The sequence below is a fragment of the Lepisma saccharinum genome, chromosome 1, assembly GCF_977018435.1.
Source record: "Lepisma saccharinum chromosome 1, izLepSacc3.1, whole genome shotgun sequence".
Taxonomy (NCBI): Eukaryota; Metazoa; Arthropoda; class Insecta; order Zygentoma; family Lepismatidae; genus Lepisma; species Lepisma saccharinum.
In genome coordinates this window covers 159,950,927-159,974,496 of record NC_139229.1, presented here as the reverse complement: position 1 = coordinate 159,974,496, position 23,570 = coordinate 159,950,927, and the positions used below count along the sequence as shown (strand labels likewise).

The 23,570-nt window shown below is 37.9% G+C and overlaps 1 protein-coding gene across 4 annotated transcripts in view; it reads right to left on the bottom strand.

Annotated features, from left to right (window-relative positions):
• Window positions 1-23,570, bottom strand: part of LOC146003019 (segmentation protein cap'n'collar-like) — a 322,044-nt gene that overhangs the window by 225,571 nt on the left and 72,903 nt on the right. The window lies entirely within an intron of this gene.

Here is a 23,570-nt window from a genome sequence, read left to right as displayed (position 1 = left end):
CAACACGAGAATAGGGATTCCTCGTATTTTAGATTTTCTCAAACTAATTTCAAGTATGTGGTGGAAATTCCTTCTATATAGTATGCAAATCGAGGTTTGCAGTTTGAATGGGCGTATTCCTTTTCTCGGTTTTTCCTGGAGACGATATTTTCAATTACTTTGAAGCATTTTGTACCATTTTTTATTTTTATAAGCAATTTCATTAATTATACATATGATAGAATGATCTAAACATGAAACTCATTGTCTCTTCCAATGATTAACAGTTTTCCTTGCCTTTCATTACGCTAGGCCTCTCAGTCGCTATCTTTGTTGTGAACCTAGATTAAGTGTGGGGCTTATCCTCTATGCTTTCATCATACAGCATGGCTGTGGGCTACATGCTTGACATCTTAACACAACTCCTTTCAAATATTTCTCGGGAAACGTATTTCACCTATCGTCCTACGGGAATCAGACGAACGTAACTACAAAAATGCGGTTTTCAGTTTTGTTAAAAAAAAAATCCTCTGAAGGGTATTTGAAGTAAATCGACATTTTTCCACTTCTAATTCTTATCTGTAAGACTGAGTCACGTTTAACAGTCAGACTTTATGCACAGTAAGGCTAATCGGAACTGAACCTACAGTTTATAAAATTGGATCCGAACCACTGTGTGCCTCCACCGGGTATCGAACCCGGGACCCCTGGAATACAAGGCGACGACGCTACCACTGCGACATCGGGGAAGCCGACCTTCACTTCAAGTATCGCTATCACTTTTTAGTAGTCAAGGAGTATTGCATTCATTTCAATTTGGAGTAAGAGTTCAGCATTCACGTAAATCAGCAAACTTTGAGTTTTAGATACAATGTTCAATAACAACTTATATCGTCACGGCCAACAAAATAATGGCCATGAAAAAATTAGTATCAAGACACCATACTAAAATTGCTGCTTGAAGAACACCGTAAAGACTAAAGTCGTTGCCTGCTCCGTGACTGATCAGCTAAGCTGCTATTTGAAACCCTGGCTAAGGTATGGACGTACCATTGAGTTTGTCCCAATATCTATTCAACCTCAACATAGTAAATAACTGAAGAGGTAGGAAAGCTACGTAAAATTGCCGAAATAGGAAATAAAATACTCCTCTACCCCCCACACATGCATATGGAGCCGAGTTTTGAAATGCCGAAGCAACTATTGCCCACGGTCAGACTATATCAGTTGCTTTCAAACGTTAACATGATGAAATGAACGTTTCTATATGCACCTCCATGCAAATAATTTCATAGAATCCCAAATAAAGTTAAATTAATTAATGTATTGAAACTAGGCATTTGAATTTTCCCAAGGCAAACCTGCAGACATGAAAAGATCTGCCCATAGTCTTCAAGCACCTTTAAATACGCTGGCTCATAGCAGAATGTGATGTGTGAGCAAGAGTGCACTCGTGCACAATCCTACGTGTAATTTACAAACGTTAATTATTTTCCATTTCCTTTCGCCTGCATCCTAACATTTTTTTAATCCACGACAATCAGAGCAAAAAGTTTAGTTAGTTTTTTATGATAAGATTGAATTCCTGCAGAAATGAACAGAAACTACTGTGGGACCACAAGGATATAAACCTGAGCAGACTCGCGGCTCGCGTGCACCGTACTCTCGCGTGGAGGAGAGGGGCACAGTAAAGCATGCTTTCTTATGGCCAGAGCTGAATGGAAGAAGGAAAATCTGTGCGTACACTTTTCGGCGTTTTTTTTCCCCTTGTGGTCGCTCTATACGACGTATAACCCCATTGCACTCTAAACTAAGGCTCTCCGACATTTAGACGAGCTGTTTTCAGTTTCCTTTTTCGAGACCACGTTCTCTACGTTGACCCTCACTGGCAGAACAATTGAGAGGAAGAATGTAACTTATAAGATAGAAAACACTTATGATGTTTAAATAGTAATAACACGATCAAGGTGGCTTCGGTCTAGGACGGCTATGAGATTCGACAAGTTAAGATAAGTCCCATCCTGAAATCCTAAATAACGGAATTTACGGCGAGAACTGAAACATTTCAACCTGCCCGAAGATTGCACTTACCGCAACTTTCTTTCCGCAGCCCGGAATAAGACAGTGAGATTCTCGTCGTATGTCATCAAAGGAGAAAAACATGCGAACGGGATTTTTTCTCTTTCTTCCCTTGGATAGCGAAGAACCTTCTCCTTCCATTGTAACCAATCGTAAAAGACCGAGATTCCCATTCACGCTAGTTTTAAGGATCCCAATTTCTTCATCTACCTCCGCTGTAAAATGTAGTTCTAACCTCCTACCCCTCCCTTAAATCGAACACTGCGAATCTGATTGGCTCCATGTAGAAGCAGCTTGTGGCGTATTTGTACACTGCTGAAAAATGCAGAAGCAGAAATAGTTATTTCCGTGGGTTAAAGCAAGATATATATATATATATATATATATATATATATATATATATCTTGCTTTAGTATATATATATACTAAAATGACAAAAAGGTAAGTAAAATAACCTAATTCAATTAATCATATACATATACACACCTGAACGATTATCGCCTGCACCATATTACTGAACAAATCCAAAATAAAACTTTATAATCACTCATTCCACTAAATGCCCTTGAGAACTGGAGATAGGTTGTCGTCGTCTTCTTTGTTTGGCACACACCGCCTATTAGCGATTTCTTGCCAGAGGTCCTATTTGGTAGTATTACACTTCTCTTAAGAAAAACACTTGAGGTGTTTTATCAAACTTTCTAGGGTGCACGCAGTGATTCTAATCCATTTCACCAAAAATATACTTTTGTCCCTATGGATTCATGTCTCACCATATGTACGCTTAGATTTATTTATTGATTTATTTATTTCAGATGTTACCCCTAATGAAGTTAAGGAGTTTTCATTTAATGCCCTTGCATTTTCTTTCTTGTGTCCCTCTGCTTTGATACCGAAATGCTCTTTTGTTGTAAAACACACCTACAAATACTTAAAAAAATAATAATTCTAAAACGTATTAGCTAAAAAATACATTTTTCTTGGACTTCTTTATTAGGCACAAATGTGTACACTAAATACATATTCAACAAATACAAAGTGAGATCACTTACCTTTAAGAAGCCGGGTTCGCATCCAGGATAAAACGTTCAATAAATGTTAGTATTAATATCTCCATTTCCTCTCTTCTTTTTCACTTAGAATTCCATCAAATAAACAGGCGTAATTCTGCAATTCTCCATCATTTGACATTTACAATCAGTGAATATGATAACAAAAGTGCTCACATGTCTACAAATGTCTTTATACTTCACTACCTTCGAGACGTTACGTTGTTCACGTCGCAAACAACAGAAAAACGCTTCGCTAAATAGGTAGACTCTCGAATATTTGGCCAGATAAGACGTTTTCATTTTAAGGCATGTCAGACACATTTTAAATGAAGGAACGTTAGAATTTTTTTTAAAAAAATATCTTCGGTATCGTAGATGTGTGATACAAAGTGGAACAATTTTGAAAAAATACAATTTAGTCAGATATTAAATTATGAACGTTGGACTTTACATAGCAGCAACATTAATATTCGGATACACTTAATAAAATAAGGAACAAAGGAAGTAGCTAAAAATGAGTACATAAAAAATATTACGTGGTAGAGTGGCACAGCACGCTACGACGCCAGGGGTTCCGGTTTCGAATCCCGACCTGTGCAGGAGTGTTCTTTGTGATTGTCCCTTCATCAGTTTCACCATTTCGTCGCTCATACTCATCGTTGCTTTCTTAACCGCCAGATTACCATTTCGGATGTACAGACGGGATAAAATGAAATGTACTTCCGTTTTCCTACCAACTCAGAAGCGAGTTGGAAACTCTTCATTGCTCCTGTATAGATAAGAAAGTGGGGGAGGGCAATAGCAGACAAGGCCAGCACGCAAACTTGTTTCCGGCAAAGCGTCTTGTTGGAGTCTTGGCAGTTTGTGGAAGGATTTTGTGTTCCTCCCCCACCCCAACCCCGCCTTTCTCTCTCTCCTTGAGTTTGTGTTTGTGTGTGTGTGTGTGTGTGTGCGCGCGCCGACACCTGTTTCATTTTAAGTTTGACGTATTTTTATTGCATCGACTAATTGCTGTCATGACTGGAAATGAAACAGGTTAGCAATGGAGACATAATGAGGGATCAAAAATACAAAAATTCCGGGCATGAGTACTTAGTAGTAGTAAAGGTAAGGTAAAGTTCGTCGTGCGTATAGAACCGTGCCATGAAGGCACATTTAAGGGTTTGTGGCAGTAGGGTGTCGCATATTCTCGAGTTCGGACATTTTGGAGGTCATATGACCAGCACCACGCTCCAGCCGTCTTTACTCCCCAAGGATGTAGAAGAAACGAGAAAATAAAAATGTTTTACATTCTGCGTATGTGACAAGTAATTTTTTGGATATTGTCTTTGAAGTATCTGTTAACATCCTAACCCGCAATTTTGTTTAAGGATAAAACTGGTTGAAGGCCGCGAGTGTTCCTGAGAAGTAATGAACATATCACAGAACGCGCAATAGTTTAGCTCGCGTTTTTCTGAAAAAAAGAAAGAATGATATACAAATCAATTCTACGAATGCTTACGTCATTGTGACCATGGAGTGCATTTTGCACACTAACGAGGATCTGGCGTCATGACATAAGGTCAGTATAATGGTCTGTGGGGTTTGGACTGTGTCCTATCCATTTACGTTTGTAGTTGTCCTTTCACAAATTTCATCTTAACACACCTTTCATACTTATCTTTGTGATTACCCAAAAGTGGAAGAAAAGCGAAATAAAATAAATAAACACATCGATTATTGTGTCCCTGCGTTTTTCAATCTTTCTTCATGACCGAAAATTTATGTTTCACTGATGTAATGCATCACTTTAATCATGTGAATTATTTTCCGTCATCGTTGTGTGCTTAATCATTCCTTAAAGCATAGACTCTAATGCTGTTGTCCTTAGTGTAATTGATCTTATTGTGTGGAAGTTTTGATGTGGACAAAATAATGGTGAAGAATAAATCTCAATTGATTGTTCGAAATTTAAAATATAATAACTCCGAGGTGACGCATATTAACTGTTCTTAGTTCGATGTCAAAGAACGATTTCTCCTATACATTAAGAAGGATTCCGGCCTCCGTGGTAGAGTGGTTAGCACAGCTTGCTTAAACACCGGCTTTGGCATTGTGTTCATTCGGTGTTCATTGTGAGTGTCCCTTCATTAATTTCATCATTTCATCGACCATCCTCATCGTCGCGTTTAGCCAAAAGTGGCACAAGAAGCGAATTAAAATAAAGCAAATCAATCAATCAATCGATCATAGGGTCTCCGGTTTCATAGAGCAGTATGCAAAGCACTTCGTCATGGATGCCCTCAAAATTCAAATAATAATTTGCAACAGAAAACCTGCTATTAGAGTATTTTAATAGTTTAGGCATATTAACAATTCACGTCAACCAACAATAAACAATTTATTGATTGATTTTCTTTTATTATACTTCGCTTTTTGTGCCACTTTTGGCTAATTTGCAAAGATCAAACATTCATGGCCAGGCCAGGATTCGAACCCGGAACCCCTGGTTCTGAGATTTCGGCCTGTGTATGGGGTTGGTGGCCATCCACCGTCGTGAGGAAATTGAGGAGCTACAAATTAGTAGCGTGACGCGGCCATGGAAACCTGCAAAGACTGAAGACCACAGATTAGCTGAAGACTTGTCTTGTTAACCACGCGTCACCCCATAATTCCAACCTCGGCAGGTGGAAGTGAAGCCGGCAGTCGGTAGGTAGGACGTGGCCCTCACGGACCGTTGCGTCACGGGTTATTATTATTATTATTATTATTATCATCATCTTCAATCAAATAAAGCTTTATCGTTATATATTACCGTATTTCATCGCATAATCGTCGCACCCTGTTTTTCAATCCAAAGAGAGAGAGGAGGGGGGGAAGGCAGAACACAAAATCCTTCCACAAACTGCCAAGACTCCAACATAAAGCTTGCTGGAAACAAGTTTCCGTGGTGGCCTTGTCTGCTACTGCCCTCCCCCACTTTCTTATCTATACAGGAGCAATGAAGAGTTTCCAACTCGCTTCTGAGTTGGTAGGAAAACGGAAGTACATTTCATTTTATCCCGTCTGTAAAGCAGTCCCAATGTCTGCTCCAAGTTGCACAGCTGCTTTCAGAGCCCTTGGTTTGAGAAGGGGGTGGGAGTGAGGAAAGGGTCTTGATTTTTCATACCGAAGCTCCTTCATTTCTTTCTCCCATTTATCTTGGTTGAATTTTCTGAGATACGGAATTTACCTCATTTTGCTTTTCATTACGTTTTATTGCGTTACCCACGGTACGCTTACATGTACTTAACATTTTCAATTTCCTTGCACGTACCGACACCCTTTGGTTAGATACGGCAAATATAAATAGCTGTCGTTCGTCAAATGTTGTTTTTTTGTTTTGTTACCCATTTTTCTCGTACTTCAGTCAGGGATCAATGCAGTTACTCATAACAGATGTAGTCAGGAAGTAGCATGAATTGTTCTTTCCCCGCATTGTAGTTGACCGGTAAAAAACTATGTAACAGTAACAGAAGGCTTTCAAGATTTGTCTGAATATTAAAGTGATCTTTTTTTTCACACCCAAATATAAATAACTAATTTCAGATTTGAAAACGTAACAGGGGTGTAAGGGGTGACCTTCCACGCAGTACATACACCCAATCGTCAAAATCAGTTCCACGTAGTACACCCTGGGCTGCCTTTTGCTGACTAACAAGTCTCTGGCGACTGGCCAGTATAATTCTGTATGTTCTCCTGCTTTTTGTCATGTGTGCTGAGTGCCCCTTTACAGCCTCAGCTTTTATCCTAAGTCAGAATATTTTCATATTTCAGTTATGCGACCTTACAGTTATGTTATTTGTTGTGGTAAGGGGCTGGACCCAGTATAACGTGGCGGGTGCAAAATAGCCTAAGTGCTGAAACACCCAAAATTAAACAAAAAAAGAAAAACGTAACAGGGAATATAGCTTTAATAAATGCGTATAAATATTTCACAATGGATTATATTTATGTACATGTTGTTAATTGTGAAATATTGTGAAGAAATGAAACAAAATGCTACGTTTCGGTTACTAATGTGAGCCACTGTATATGTAATGTTTTTATTTCATTAACAATGTACAATGGTCAAATACAACTTTGCAGACCTCCGTGGCGGAGCGGTTAGCACATCGCAATACGACGCCACAGGTCCCGAGTTCGTATCCCAGCCTATGCATCATTTTCATTTTTCTTTGTGATGTCCTTTCGTCAATTTTGTAATTTCATCACCCATCCTCGTCTTCGCGATTAGCCAAAAGTGGCAGAAAACCAAAGTTAAATATAACAAATCAAAATCAAACATTACTTGGCATGACAAGAATGGATAGGTTATTTTGAAGCTGCTGTTATTAAAAGCAAATTTTATGTAGCTTTCCTAGACAGAAGTTTCAAACACAGAAACTGATTGATTGGATAACGCCTGTGGATTCCTACTCGAGCAGAAAATGTATATGTTTCCATTTATTACTTAAGTAGTGGGGTTTACGGTACGGACAGCACAACTTTTAAGTGTAGAAAAGGCGAGGCTATTTGATTGAACAATCAGATTTGCTTATACTTAAAACAAAGCCAAGAGAGGCCTATACCCCAATTTTTCAGGTGTGATATGCTCTGATTTTTAAGAAATTCTGAATTTCTAGTGTAGAAAAGGCGAGGGCTCAACAGATAGATTTACCCGTACTTAAGACAATGCCAAGAGGGGCCTATACCCCAATTCTTCCAGTGTGATATGCTCTTAATTTTAAGAATTTTGAATTCTAGTGTAGAAAGGGTGAAAGCCTCTCAGACAGATTTGCTTATACTTAAAATTATGCCAAGTTCCCATATGATCTTATTGCTTATAGTGTGTTTTTCTGTCAAAATCCCAGGAATTGAATTTTAGTGTAGCTCAGATTGATTCTGCCATGTATATTAATATAAAGCTTATAGTTACTGGGTTCTGAGGCCCAGTGGAGTGTGGTGCATAGCCCCATGGTTTTTATTGCCTTGCAATCAGGAGGCCTCTGGGTTTGAGTCCTGATAAAATGTGAAGCCTCTCCTGATGGCAAAATGTTAATATTGTTGCTTTGTAAGCAAAAGGCTCGGGTTTGAGTCCTGATAAAATGTAAAGCCTCTCCTGATGGCAAAATGTTAATATTGTTGTCTTGTAAACAAGGGGCTTTGGGTTCGAGTCCTGATAAAATATTTAAGATTGAAAACATGTGGCAAAATAATATGTCCACAAGTGAGATTTTGAGAATAGTTGATATACAACTCCCAGATCTGAAAACCTGGTAAAAAGTGTTTTACAATAATATATTGTACAAAAAACTGAATTTTCTTATTTTCTCATGTTTTATAACCACCTCCTCAATACAATAGGAGAAGAAGCGGGTAAGCATAATTAATTGTTTGCGTGCTTTGCCGGCACGCAAGAGACACGCTAGAAGGGAGCATTAATGATTTTTCTGTATGATTCACTGAAGGGGGGCATTAATCTTTCTGTGCGTGTAACATGTCTGTAACAAGGAAAATGTAACAAAGATTATTGAGATAAAAACATATTTTCACACAGTGGCAATGAACTGTACCCCCCTCGTGCTGAAAGCAATTCTATTCTGATAATATGAGCCTAGGCAAAGACTTAGAAAATATTATGGCAGTTCAAAATCCAATTTTGTCTGCATAAGGGTCTCAGAACCCAGTAAAATGTGGGCATATTCCATTTGGAGACGTGTTAATATTGTGGCATTGTAATCAGAGGCTTTGGGTTCGAGTCCTGATATAAGATTGAAATATATGCAACTGCCCACACATAAGATATTCACTGCTAGCTGATAAACAGTTGAGGTTTGTATGTTGTACATCAGCAAAACTATCACCAAAACCTAGTTACTGCTGTTGTTTGGGTATAAAAGCACCAGCTCAGCCATTAACTGCTGAACCCAACTGATATTTTTATTAAGTATAAAGTTTGGAATTGAAGCCCAGAAAATCTTATATAATAAACAACAAGAAAAAATGCCAAAACAAAAATATTGCAATCAGTGTAATAAAAATATATCTAGTTCTCATTGGGCTAGGCATTGCCGTATTTGTAACTCTAGGAAATGCAGAAAGGCCATGAAAATATGTCCAAGATGCCATAAAATATTAAGCAAGGCATATTACAAATGGCATAAGTGTAATTCTTATGTACAGTCATCAGCATTGCCCCCACAACCATCTACATCTGGTCTGAAAAGAAGGCACGAAGCACCTGTTAATGCTTCACCTGCAAAGCAGCCACGCTATGCACCCATACATAGCAGTTTTAATGCCCAACTTAGGGATTACCGGTTTGTATCAGAGCCAAGATGCGGCATTGAGAATTTCTTGAACAGTATAAATCCTAATCTCCAGGCAATTCTTAATGCACAAAATGGCTCTTATAAGCTGTCCCTCAAATTGTTTGTACAATATAAGAAACCAAATGGCACAAAATTTACACAGCCCCACATAACAGAAACTGTACCTGTATATTCAAATTCAAATTCAGACACAATAATAGGCAATTTGATAGATCAATTAAATATCAAACACTCTGAATTTGCGGCAAAAGAGTCAGGATGGAGCCTATGCGGTTCATCACACAAGTTATATGTTCATATTTCTGAATTCAGCCCATTACAAGGATCTACATATTTGCCATTACCTGCCAATATCAAAAACAAAAGAGCCGTGGTCAATATAAAAAACACCGACCAGAAATGCTTTTTGTGGTGTATATTAGCTGCTTTGTATCCAGTTTCAAGGAATCCTCAGAGAATAAGTTATTACAAACAGCATGAATATGATTTTGACGATGTAATGGAGGGTTTGGAATATCCAATGTCAGTTCAGAATATTGATAAATTTGAAAAAAGGGCCAAGCACATAAATGGCAAACAATTATCTATTAATGTATTTATTTGTTCCACTGGCAATTGTCCGATAGCACCTCTCAGAATCAGTACAATTGATGATGAATCTGCTATTCCGATTGATCTGCTCTTAATTGAAGGGGATGATACATACCATTACACTCTGATACATAATCTTGAAGCTTTAGTGAGAACACAACTAGACAAAACTCATACAATATTTAAGTTGTGCAGAAGATGTTTAACTGTATTTGATGGTCAAAAAATGGTGAAGGGGGTTCGGGAAGTGAATGCAGAAATTGCTAAAAACAAGTTAATTGAGCATCTGAAATACTGTGGGAACCATAAACCTGTTCATATGGTGATGCCCAATCCAAGTGAAAATTGCAAATTCAAAAAGTATGAAGCCTCGTTGGAACACCCAGTATATATTGTCTGTGATTTCGAATCGAACCTCAAACCTATTGCATTCTGTAGCCCAGATCCAGAAGAATCTTCAAGTACACCATACCAGCAACATGAGCCTTCCAGCTTTTGTTATGTGGTTATACGGGATGGTGTTGTTATTAAAGAATATTCATACATGGGACCAAATGCCATCAAAATATTTGCACATAGAATAGAAAATGTGTGCCGTGACATAGCATCTAACATCTTATTAAAATCAAAGCCCATGTTGCCTTTAACAGAGGAACAGATTGAGGATTTCAACAATACAGAAAAATGCCCGGTATGTGATTCTGAATTTTCAGATACAAATATCAAGGTACATCACCATTCTCATACAGATGGTCGATATAAACAGGCCCTGTGTAATAGCTGTAATATTCAGATCAAGAGACCAAGATTTGTCCCCATATTTTGCCATGGAGCATCCAATTATGATTTCCATCATCTGATCAGGTACGAGGGGTTTGACAAGCAGAATTTAAATATTTTAGCTGAAAATGATGAAAAATATATATCTATTAGCAAGATAATTAAAGTTGATGGTGTTCCTATTCACATAAGATTTCTTGATTCTTACAGATTTTTATCTGCTGGCCTGCCTATACTGGCAAATCAATTATCTGATGAACAATTCAAAATCACACGTGCATTGTTTCCAAATCAGGACCTGAAATTAATTAGGCGGAAGGGTGTATATCCATATGACTATGTTACAGGATTTTCTAAATTTGATGAGTGTTCCCTGCCACCACAAGAAGCATTTTACAGCAAAATCAGAGGATCTGGAATCACTGATGAAGATTATCACCATGCCAAATTGATGTGGAACAGTTTAAAATGCAAGACATTTGGTGATTATCACATGGCTTATTTGAAACTTGATGTCACTCTCTCAGCTGATATAATACAGACATTCAGAAAATCTTCAATGCAAAATTATGGACTGGACCCAGTGTATTTTTACAGTGCCCCGGGCCTAGCATGGGCCGCAATGTTTTTTAACACCAAAAAGCCATTGGATCTGATCCACGATCAAGAAAAGTATCTGTTTATGGAGAAATGTATAAGAGGAGGGATGGTGCAATGTTCCCAGAGATATGCCAGAGCAAATAACAAGCATATGCCTGATTATGATCCAGCACGGCCATCAAATTATATAGTGTATGTAGATGTAAACAGCCTCTATGGTTATGCTATGATGGATAAACTGCCATATGCAGGGCTTGAATGGGTTGAAGATTTTAATATTGAGGATCTTAAGGATTTTGATGACAGTGAATATGGCCTATTCTTAGAAACAAATCTGAAAATTCCTGATGATTTGCACAACAAATTTTCTGATCTGCCCCCAATTCCCGAGGTTCAGTGCTCACCTGGCTCTAAACAGAAGAAGCTCATGATGACCCTGGAACCAAAAGAAGGCTATGTCATATATTACAAAAACCTCCAGTTCCTGATGAAACATGGTGTTCAAGTGACCAAAGTTGGCAAAGTTTTGAGGTTCAGGCACTCAGAATGGTTGAAACCATACATTGACACAAACACGGAGCTTCGAACATCTGCAAAGAGCCAATTTGATAAGAGCTTGTTTAAATTGATGGTGAATTCAGTGTATGGCAAAACAATTGAAAATGTCAGAAAACATACCGATGTTAAAATAATTACTGACCCCAGCCGGAGCAAAAAATTGGTTGCAAAGCCTAATTTCAATTACAGAAAAATTTATGATGAGCACATGGCACTTTTCAACATGATGAAAACAAAGATCAAGTTTGATAAACCTATTTATGTAGGGGCTGTGATATTGGAATTGTCCAAATTACATATGTTAATATTATATTATGATGTGCTGAAACCTTTTTATGGTGATCGTGTAAAATTATTGTACATGGACACGGATAGTTTTATTCTTGAAATTCAAACAGAAGATGTTTATCAAGATATGTCACAGCCTGAATTGTTTCAATACTTTGATACCAGTGAACATACAAGAATTCAACCCCACAACAAAAAGGTGCCTGGCAAGTTAAAAGATGAGACACTTGGTGATGTTATTGTGGAATTTGCTGGGTTAAGTGCCAAGATGTACAGTTTTAAAACATGTAGTGCGGTTGTCAAAAAGGCCAAGGGTATTGGCAGAGTGACTGTTGAAAAAGAGCTTGTATTTGAAGATTATAAAAATTGCATCAAATCACAGAATTCAATCAGAACATCAGAAAATAGAATTCAGAGTGAGAATCACTTATTGACTTCAAATATTGTAACAAAAGTGGCTCTGGACCCACATGATGACAAGAGATGCATTTTATCATGCGGCATGCATACTTTACCTTGGGGGCATTGTGATTTGAAAAATGGAAATCAATGCCCAATTACAGAGCATGATTTGAAATAAATAAACATGCCCATGAACTTATTTGGGTTCAAAAAACAGGCTATTATGGACCTGCCCACACCACAGCCCTCTCCTGATTTACAATCTGTAATGTCTAAACTGAGTGGCTTGTTAATTATTCATCTGAACAGCATATTTACAGATGATGATGAAGAAACAGGCAAAACATTGTACATATTTAACAATAATTTAAATCATTACCAATTACCTGTAGGTGGGCAATTGCAATTTATTACAACCCCTGAGGGTGATGTTAAAATTTCAGTAGGGAGAAATATTTATAGAATTAAGCACTCAAACATGATTTCTGGCACTGTATATACCGTTTCTGCTGGTGACTGCTTATATATTGAGGTCCCTGGATCTTATGACAAGCTTATACCCTTTTTTATAGAATTAAGAATCAGATACTCTATAATAAATAACCATTAAAACAAAAATGCCTAATGATATTTTTGGCCATACAAGACATGAAGATCACAGTGATGAGATTCTTATGCTTGATGTCAGAGTCAAGAAATTAAGAAGTGATTTACAAGCTTTACAAACTACACTGAATGCCAGTCTTCAACTAGAAATTACAAATTTACAATCACAATGCATGGACCCTCTTCTTAAAATTGATTCCGAACTCAAGTTATTGCTTCAGAAATATACTGATTTGGCAACATTAGATAATTTTCAAAGTTTAGAAGAAGCTGTAGCAGCTCTTCAAGCCAAATTTAAGACCCAGGCCACCAATTCCGAGCAATTGAAACAGCAATTGGAAGAGCAAATAAATAATGTCCAGACACAGCTCCAAACAATTGTCAAGAGCATAAAATCAGAAGAAGATTTTGATCTAGTCATTTCCACTCTGAAAGAACAGATTCAGTCACTCCAGATACCTAACCTGGATCCTCTGCACAATGCCATAGCCGAGGTTAAAGAAAAAATTGAGACACTTGAAAATTTTATGAACAACTTGCCATCTTCTGATGCTTTGAATGCAATAACTCGGAGTGTTGCAAATATTAAGCTGCAACTTGAAACATATGAAGATTTTGGAAAAATTCAAAGTACCATAACCCATCTTGAAGGTACAATAGCAGCAGTGCAAAGTGATTTGGCAAATGTACAAGAAACTCGCCTGCCTGGGATTGTAGATACTCTTGTCAGTGTCCAGCAACAAATCACAAAGCTTGAAAACCTCAACACTGAATCTGAACTGTCTCATTTTCATCACTTGATAGATGATATCCAAACAAAGCTTGAAATTTTACAACATTCAACACCCACTCAGGCAGATATAGCCCTGCTCCAAAATGCTATGCAAAATGTGGCTGATGCTTCTGAATTAAACAATGTGAAATTGGCACTTGAATTTTTGCAAAATACAGTATCAAATCTCCCTACATCACAGGAACTTAAAAATATTAAGAGGGCAGTGAATAGGATATTGAAATCAGAAGATATCAAGAATATCCAGACAGAGATCAAACATCTCACACAGACAGTGGCCACTCTTCCAACCAATCAACATATTAATGAATTGCATGCCCTGTTTGAGGATATCAGAAGACAGGTCCATGATCTTACTGCTCAAAATTCAAAATTGGCAGTTGTTGAAAATTTGCAACAAATTGTAGCTAATATCAAGCAACAGCTAGGAACCATGGAATCCAATCAAGCAAATGCTCTGTCTGTTTTTGCCACCCAGCTTCAAGAGATTGTGCAACAATACAAGAAACTTGTTGTGGACATAAAGATCAAGCCAGGCCATGATGATGTTGTTAGGACCATCAATGAGCACCTTGAATCTGTAACAAGCAGATTGCTTACAGCAGAAAAGGAAATAACAGGCATAATCGAGAATCCAAAACATACAGTAATTCTTGAATTGTACAGCATCCCCAACAAAGAATATGATTCACCATTTACACCAGGTGGCAAAATATATATGCTGTCCCCTGCACAATTTTATTACCAGTTTTTTGTTGGGGGCACACTGAGACCAATCAAGATCAAATATTGGCATCAGCCACAGGCACACCACTACCCTACCTTATCAATAACAAATGCTGACAACAAACCGAAAATCACCAGTGTAGAGTTAGAGGATTTTACAGACCCCAATACATTAGAAACAGCATATGTTGAAGATGATGGATCTCTGGAATTTAAAATACAAATAGGGGACAAATTATATTTAGAAAATCCTGCAGTATCAGCTGCTGAACACCCTATAGTTGCAATATTCTTGTTTACATATTATGTCTAGAGAAATTATAGTTGATGAATTACACAGACAAGCCCGACATAATTATAAGAGACTCCCAGTAGTCACAAAAGGCATAGATGATTTATGGCAGAGCGACTTGATTGAGTTGTCAAGTGGACAGTTGAAAAACTTAGACAAAATCAACAAGGGCTACAAGTATCTACTCACTGTGATAGACACATTTTCAAAATTTGCCTGGGCTGTGCCACTCAAATCCAAGACTGGAACATGTGTTACAGAAGCCTTCAGGACAATCATCAATCATTCAGGAAGATCACCGCGCTATTTGCAAACAGATAATGGCAAAGAATTTTATAATTCTGTGTTCCAACAATTTATTAAAAGCCAGGCAATAAAACATTACTCGAGTTACAGTGATCTCAAGGCCTCAATTGTAGAGAGATTCAACAGAACCTTAAAAAATCTTATGTATAAACAATTTACACTTCAAGGTAATTATAAATGGATTAATATTCTTCCAGAACTTCTACATAAATATAACAACTCGGTCCATTCCACAATCAACATGAAACCCTCTGAAGTAACTTCATCTGATGAGCAAAAATTGATCAGGACTGTTTATTATCCTAGATACCAGCCAACAACAAGAAAAGCCAAATACAGGGTGGGTGATCAAGTAAGAATCAGCAAATATAAGCACTTATTCAAAAGAGGCTTTACAAGAAACTGGAGCACCGAATTATTTACAGTGGTTCAAGTTAAACCTGGGACCCTTAACACATATATAATAAAAGATCACCGAGGAGAAATTCTCAAAGGCAGGTTCTATGAACAAGAGCTCAGCAAAACTAACCAGCCTGACACATACCTCATAGAAAAAATCATCCGCAGAAAAGGCAACAAGTTATTTGTCAAATGGCTGGGTCATCCGGAAAACAGCTGGATCGATGCAGACAAAATAATAATATGAGCACCTGGGATGTTATAAAAAGGCTGCCAGAACCTGAACAGCAGAATAAGAGAAATGGCAACTTGCTGCCTGATAATATTAGGTGTCTTATTGTTGGGCCATCTGCTTGTGGCAAAACTACACTAATGGTTGATAATTTTTTATTGGCACCCAACTGGTTAGACTGGAAAAACAGGCACTTGTATGTTTTCTCTAAGAGCTTGGAACAATTAAAATATCAGCAGCTGATGAAGCTATATGATGGATTGGATATAGCCACTTTTGAATCAGATGTTAAGCCACTCCATGAATGTCTCGATAATTCTGTTGTTGTGTTTGATGATGTTATACTGGATAATCAAAACAAGGTTAGAAATTTCTTTACACAGGGGCGGCACAAAAACATTGATTGCTTCTACCTGGCACAGACTTTTTCTAAAATACCGAAGCAGCTGATCCGAGACAACAGCAATTTTATATGTGTGTTTCATCAAGATCATACCAACCTCAAACACATACATGATGAATATGTAGGTGGGGACCTGAGCTACAATGATTTTTCCAAGTTTTGCAGCAGGTGCTGGAACCAGGACAGTTATGGGTTTGTCACAATTGATATGACAAGAACACCCAATACTGGAAAATACAGAAACAAAATCAACGATTTTCTAGACGTAGAGACGTATATAAATAACCATGAAACGACCAGTCATTGATGATCTTAAGTTAAGAGATTATCTTGTAAAAAGATTCAAGGGATGGAAATCAGAGAACCGGGGAATTTATGAAAAACACAAACAAACAGAACAGCCTGTAATTGATGCTATTAATAATTTAGGTAAGAATATCAAAACTGTTACAGAGCAAAATCAAGATTTGATCACAGAGCTTGTGCCTGTAGCTGCAAGGAACATATTAGATTATCCATTCACCCCACTTTCCAGTATTCATACACCTAGTCCTGTTGCTCCTCGAAGAATTGAAGCTACTCAGGATCCTATTGAATTGGGTCTTCTTGCTCAAAAATATTTAACCACACCTAAAGACAACAAAGATGAGGTGTTTGGCTTATATGCTGACACAGAGCTTGATGGTAGCATCATACATAGAATTGGCAATTTCAGAGTAACATTTATGGGAGATGATCTGATTGTATATTCAGAATCTCATCTGGGAGAAAAAGGTGGTTTTGTTAAATACCCCGGCACACCTGGGTTGTGGGAACTGATGACTAGGAAAAGGCCTGGCAGCTATACAGATCAAGATTATGAGCATTACAAAGAAATATTAATAAAATCAGATGCTCTATACCAGAACAATGATCCCACACAAAAAAGAGTCAAGTCGAGCAGTGGAGCAAAATACAATAATTTAATCAAGCCCATATGGTCACAAATCAAGACTGGCAGTGGAATCAAACAATACAACACCCTGCCTAAAGAATTTGTGTGGGTTGATGATGTCAGGAAACTTGTAGATAGGTTATTGGTGATAGCTGGGGAGGAAAATGCTGGGAACCGCAATTTTTACAATGAAAAGGTTGGAATTATGGACATGATAAGCACAAAATTGTCTAATTTTATAGTGAATGACCCTAAGGGGATTGGATATCTCATAAAAATTATTAATACTCTACCACCTAAATTTTGGAATATTTCTGAGGGTCGGGGTTTGGTTAATGACATTATAAACAAGCTGCCATTTGAACTACACATTCCAGGCTATCAGTATTGTGGTCCAGGCACAAAATTGGATCATAGATTAAACAGAGGGGATCCTGGTGTTAATCCCCTAGATGCTGCTTGTAGAGACCATGACATAGCATACAACACACATTCTGATCTTGACAAGAGACATGTTGCAGACAAGAAATTAGAAGAGGCTGCATTTGGCAGATTTGTAAGCAAAGATGCTTCTTTGAGTGAAAAAATAGCAGCATTGGGAACCACCATAGCTATGAGCACCAAACAAAAACTGGGGTGGGGGTTGTAAATAATAAACCTACAATGAAGGCCAAGGGTGTTATGTATCAAATACCTTATGCAGGTCTCAAATCTCTTAAAACTATTGACAGTCTCTTGACCAAAAAGCAGCGCAAGAAAAAAAGCTCTTGTATTGCAAAGGGCCATGGTATGAAATTGTTGCTTAGTACCCCCCAATTAAAAAAATTACAACAAACAAGAAAAAAATCACATGTGGGGGGATTCATATTTACTATCCCTGCCATCTTAGCTGCTCTCGGGGCTGTTGGGAGCTTGGCCGGGGGATCAGCTGCCATAGCAAAAACAGTAATAGATGCCAAGAAAAATAGGGCAGAATTAGATGAGCAGAAGCGCCATAACCTGGCAATGGAGAAAAAAGGCAAAGGTGTTAAGAGAGCCATGAGTAAGTTTAAAAAAAACAAGAGCCGCTTACAAACCAAGATATTGAAGCTTTGATCAAGCCACTGGGCATCAAACATTTTAGAGGTGTGTACATGTCTGATTCTTTACCAGAGCAACCACTCAACAAAGAGTGTGGCATTGTTAATTTGGATAAGTACAAAAATCAGGGCACTCACTGGATCTGTTATCTTAAATATTTAAACAATAAGGCATTTGTGTTTGATTCATTTGGAGGTGTTCCACCTGAAAATTTAATAAAATATCTAAAATCACCCAATCTTTATTACAATAATGCCCGTCTTCAAAACTTCAAAGATGTTAATTGCGGACATTTGTGTTTATCTGTTCTCAGATATATGTCTCAAATAAATAAACCATCAATTGAAAATTTTCAAAAGGCCTTGTGGTATTTAAAACATCATGGGGGTATTCCATCTCACCAGCCAAAATTCAATATTGAAACTCAAATTGCATGATGACATAGTGTATCCCAAAACAATAGCTCTCAGAGCATTTTACGGCATGTACCTGATCCCTAATATTACACACCACAACAACAAAATTGCAGTTGGGGATCAAAAAATTGTCATCACTCCAGGGCAGTATAATCTGTCCACTCTAAATGCTCAATTACCCAGAGGTGTAGTGTTAAGTCAAAATTCTGTCACTCACAGAGTAGAGATTGTATCTGCTACAGAAACAGTGCATCTGGGTACTATAGGAGAACTGTTAGGCTTTGAGAACAACACAAAACTCGAACCGGCCATCAAACACACTGCTATGAATATACCCAAATTCTTAGCCATAGAGACTCTGAATATTCACTGTAATGTGGCCGAGGGTATGATCACCAAATCAAATGGCATAGGCACTCACAAACAAACTGGCATCATTGCAACATTCAAACCTAATTCCGAATTCATGGAGCCCATCATCTACAATCCATCCCCAACATTATATTTTCCTGTGTGTCATAATAGAATAGATTACATTGAATTGATGGTCACTAATGAAAAAGAAGAATTAGTTGATTTTGCTGGAGCCACAACAACTGCTATCATAGAGATTAACATTTAAATAAAAATACATACAATGGAAAATATTGAGAGTTATGAGCTACAATCATTCCCCCCAAACAGGAGGACATTTGCAAATTTAAATCAACCCAACACAGAAATAGAGGTTGATCTTGATGTAGGGGATGGCTTTATACACCCCCACAGAGCAGATCTATACATCAAATTTGATGTTGTAAAGCTCGATGGTACAGATTATCCGGCAAATTCAAATATAAGATTGGTTGATAATTTTGTGCCGCATCTGTTCTCTGAAATTGAGATCAGAAAGCATGGCGTTGTTATAAACAGAATAGATTATCCCGGCATTACCTCCACAGCTTTGGCCACTCTAAAATTATCCAAGACCGAGGCTCCATACTACAAAATAGGGGGATTTGAAGCTGGTGATAAGATATTATCTAAAAATCACACAGTGCTGTTCCCCATGCGCCTGTTGCCAGGATTCTTCTCAGATTACAAAGAAATTATGTGGAAGGGGGGGTTAAGAATTACATTTAGAAGAGCTGCAAATGATAATAATGCTTTGATGAGGTACAGTACATTAAACCCTACAGGGGAAGCTCTGCCTAATACCCTACCTGATGAGGGCAAATGCATTATTCAGACTATGGAGCTAAGAATCCCTGTTGTTGAATATGAGGCCAGTTATGCTCTTAAATACAAAGCTGATATAATAAAAAATCCACAGATTCCTCTGCAATTTTATACATATCAATGCGTACAGAAGCCCGCATCTGGTACATATTATGAATTTGATGCTACAAATTCATTCTCCAGCATACAATACGACATGCCTGATTTTGTAGTGGTACTGTTTCAGACTGGAAGACACAACAATCAGGAAAAAAATTCAAGTAGATTTGATAACTGCAACATCAAGAACATATATCTTAAAAATGGCAGAAATGAGGTATTTCCTAGAGAAAATTATAATTTAGACATGTCCAAGGATGATTTTCTTAAATTATATGAGGCATTTTCGGCTTTCAAGAGAGTCACTACAGGCAGTACTGACATGTATTATTCACCAGATGAATTCAAGACACAGAGACCCATGTTTGTAATCAACACTTCAAAAAGAAAACAGGTTGTGGTTAATGACAGGACAAACATTAAAATTATCTGTGAATTCCATGAGGCATTACCTGATGACACCATTTGTAGTGTTATTCTCATAGGTGAAAAATCATATGTTTATGATGTAAGAAATGAGAGAGTCACGGAGCAATTCTAGAAGATATTTGTTCTATTATCCTGTTGTACAACATACAAACCTCAACTGTATTATCAGCTAGCAGTGAATATCTTATGTGTGGGCAGTTGTATATATTTCAATCTATCAGGACTCGAACCCAAAGCCCCTTGTTTACAAGACAACAATATTAACATTTTGCCATCAGGAGAGGCTTTACATTTTATCAGGACTCAAACCCGAGCCTTTTGCTTACAAAGCAACAATATTAACATTTTGCCATCAGGAGAGGCTTCACATTTTATCAGGACTCAAACCCAGAGGCCTCCTGATTGCAAGGCAATAAAAACCATGGGGCTATGCACCACACTCCACTGGGCCTCAGAACCCAGTAACTATAAGCTTTATATTAATATACATGGCAGAATCAATCTGAGCTACACTAAAATTCAATTCCTGGGATTTTGACAGAAAAACACACTATAAGCAATAAGATCATATGGGAACTTGGCATAATTTTAAGTATAAGCAAATCTGTCTGAGAGGCTTTCACCCTTTCTACACTAGAATTCAAAATTCTTAAAATTAAGAGCATATCACACTGGAAGAATTGGGGTATAGGCCCCTCTTGGCATTGTCTTAAGTACGGGTAAATCTATCTGTTGAGCCCTCGCCTTTTCTACACTAGAAATTCAGAATTTCTTAAAAATCAGAGCATATCACACCTGAAAAATTGGGGTATAGGCCTCTCTTGGCTTTGTTTTAAGTATAAGCAAATCTGATTGTTCAATCAAATAGCCTCGCCTTTTCTACACTTAAAAGTTGTGCTGTCCGTACCGTAAACCCCACTACTTACTTACAACAATAGCAGACTGATTTCCCGCTAAATCAAAGAAAACTTGCATTCACAGTTACAAATTGACGTGTTGAATGATTTCTCTCACTCCAATTCTGCTTAATCGAACAGCACACCACAACGTGGGTCATTAAATATTTGCAACTTACTCTCGAGTTCCTCAACTAAAAATAAATTGACTGCGAAACAAGACCTCGTCTGCGATAACTATATACCACGTTATATGAAGAGTATACGCAAGTTGAAATTCCATCATAATAATTTGAATTCTTCTAGTAGCTACAAACATATTTTTTCATACATATTTTCTTAGCAAAATATGAAGTTCCTCACTTCAACAAGGATAACATATACACAGTATTCCACAAGAGTTTTTAGTTCGAGCTAGTCGTAATATGAATATACACGTCACTTCATTACTTAGTTTAAAAAAAGTGCCAGGCAATGTGAATTCGACGGCATGCCTGAAATTATTTGCAGTATCTCATGTATCAAGGGGGCTTTTTAAGTAAAATGAAGGACACATACCACATGCTTGGGTCAATTGAGAGTAGTAGAAACGTAATTATACTGCATGTTGCAACTGAAACAGTATCCTCGAAGCCGAAGTCGTTGAGTGATCCACTCATAAACTCTCTACCAAACATTTCAAGTTCGAGTAGACACCTGGGCATGAGCGTTTTCTTTGGTAACCATCCCTTCATAGATTTAATATGATCATCATTAATGTTCATAGTCGCGATTATCTACAAGTGGCAGAAAAGCGATACAAGAACAATACAAAAGTAGAAGAAACAAAAGAGGATAAAAGGATGAACTTAGTTAATGATAGGAAGTTTTATAAAATTACTGTTTCTTGAAGAATCTTGTCCTTTGTTCCGATTGTATTTCTCAGTCACACGTTGCTCAATGTCCATGTCGACTGTCGTTCTTACATTCTTGAAAATTACTTTAATGTCTGCCTATGCTCTTCTTTCAAACGTGGTAGGCGCTCTGTCTGTTTCTACACCACAAAGTTTAATTCATCTCCTGTCCAAAAAGGCACGAATTACTGAAAGTAATTTTCAAAATTGTAAGCAGATGAGGGCCCTTGTAAAATACGTGTACTGTCCTTTTATTCGCTTAGTTTTGAGAATCACTCTCCATACAATTGTTGCCTACTTCAGAGTCCAAAGGCCCTGTCTAGCTACAGACCAGTTGCGCAAACGCGGTTTCATTTGTTTCGTACACAAATTCCATCCTTTATACGTATTTTCTACTTGCTAAAAGCAGCGGCGGCTCAAGGGGGAGAGCCGCCGTGCCATGGCACTACCCTCAGAAGAAATGCATACCTAGCCCCTAGCCCAAGTATTGTTAAATTAATACATTGATAGTTTACAGACAATGAGATTCGAATCTTTCAATCGGTCAAGCTGACGTGACGACCGCCCCAACCACAGACTAGATATGAACCGCCCCAACCTCCTCACTGCATCGCCAGCTGTTTCGTATCCTCGGCGAGGCAGCGGTCGGCGCCACCCAAGAGCTGGCCTAACCAAGTTGAAACGCGTGCAGAGGGTTGGTGAAGTCTCAGCGAGTAACCTTTGCACCATAAGCCGGGAAGAAGGTGGCAGGGGGTGGTGTTAGCCAATGGGGTTAGCCCATAAGACACCAGCCGTGCCCGTTTAGCACAGCGAGGGAACTTTCTCAGTGTTGACACCGTTGCCATCTTCAGAGATAAGTCGCTAAATACGACGGATTTGTACGACCCGTTGGGGAAGTGATTCGTGAAAAAGGTACTATCTACTTTTCTGCCAACATTTGGAGAAACGAACCTAGTATTTTTCCGAAGTTAAATGAACATTTTGATAATAGATAGATGCGCCTAGAGGGCCATCCAGACTTTTTAAAAATATAAAAGTAAAAATTCCTTTGGCATTTCGACAATTTCTTTTTACATCAAATGTAGAATATTTTCAACGTCCAGTTGGAATACGTGTGCATGGGGGAGGAGAAGGTGAGAAGATTTGCTTTCCCTTCCTCTTGTAATTGTGTTTTTAGTGAAGTGTCC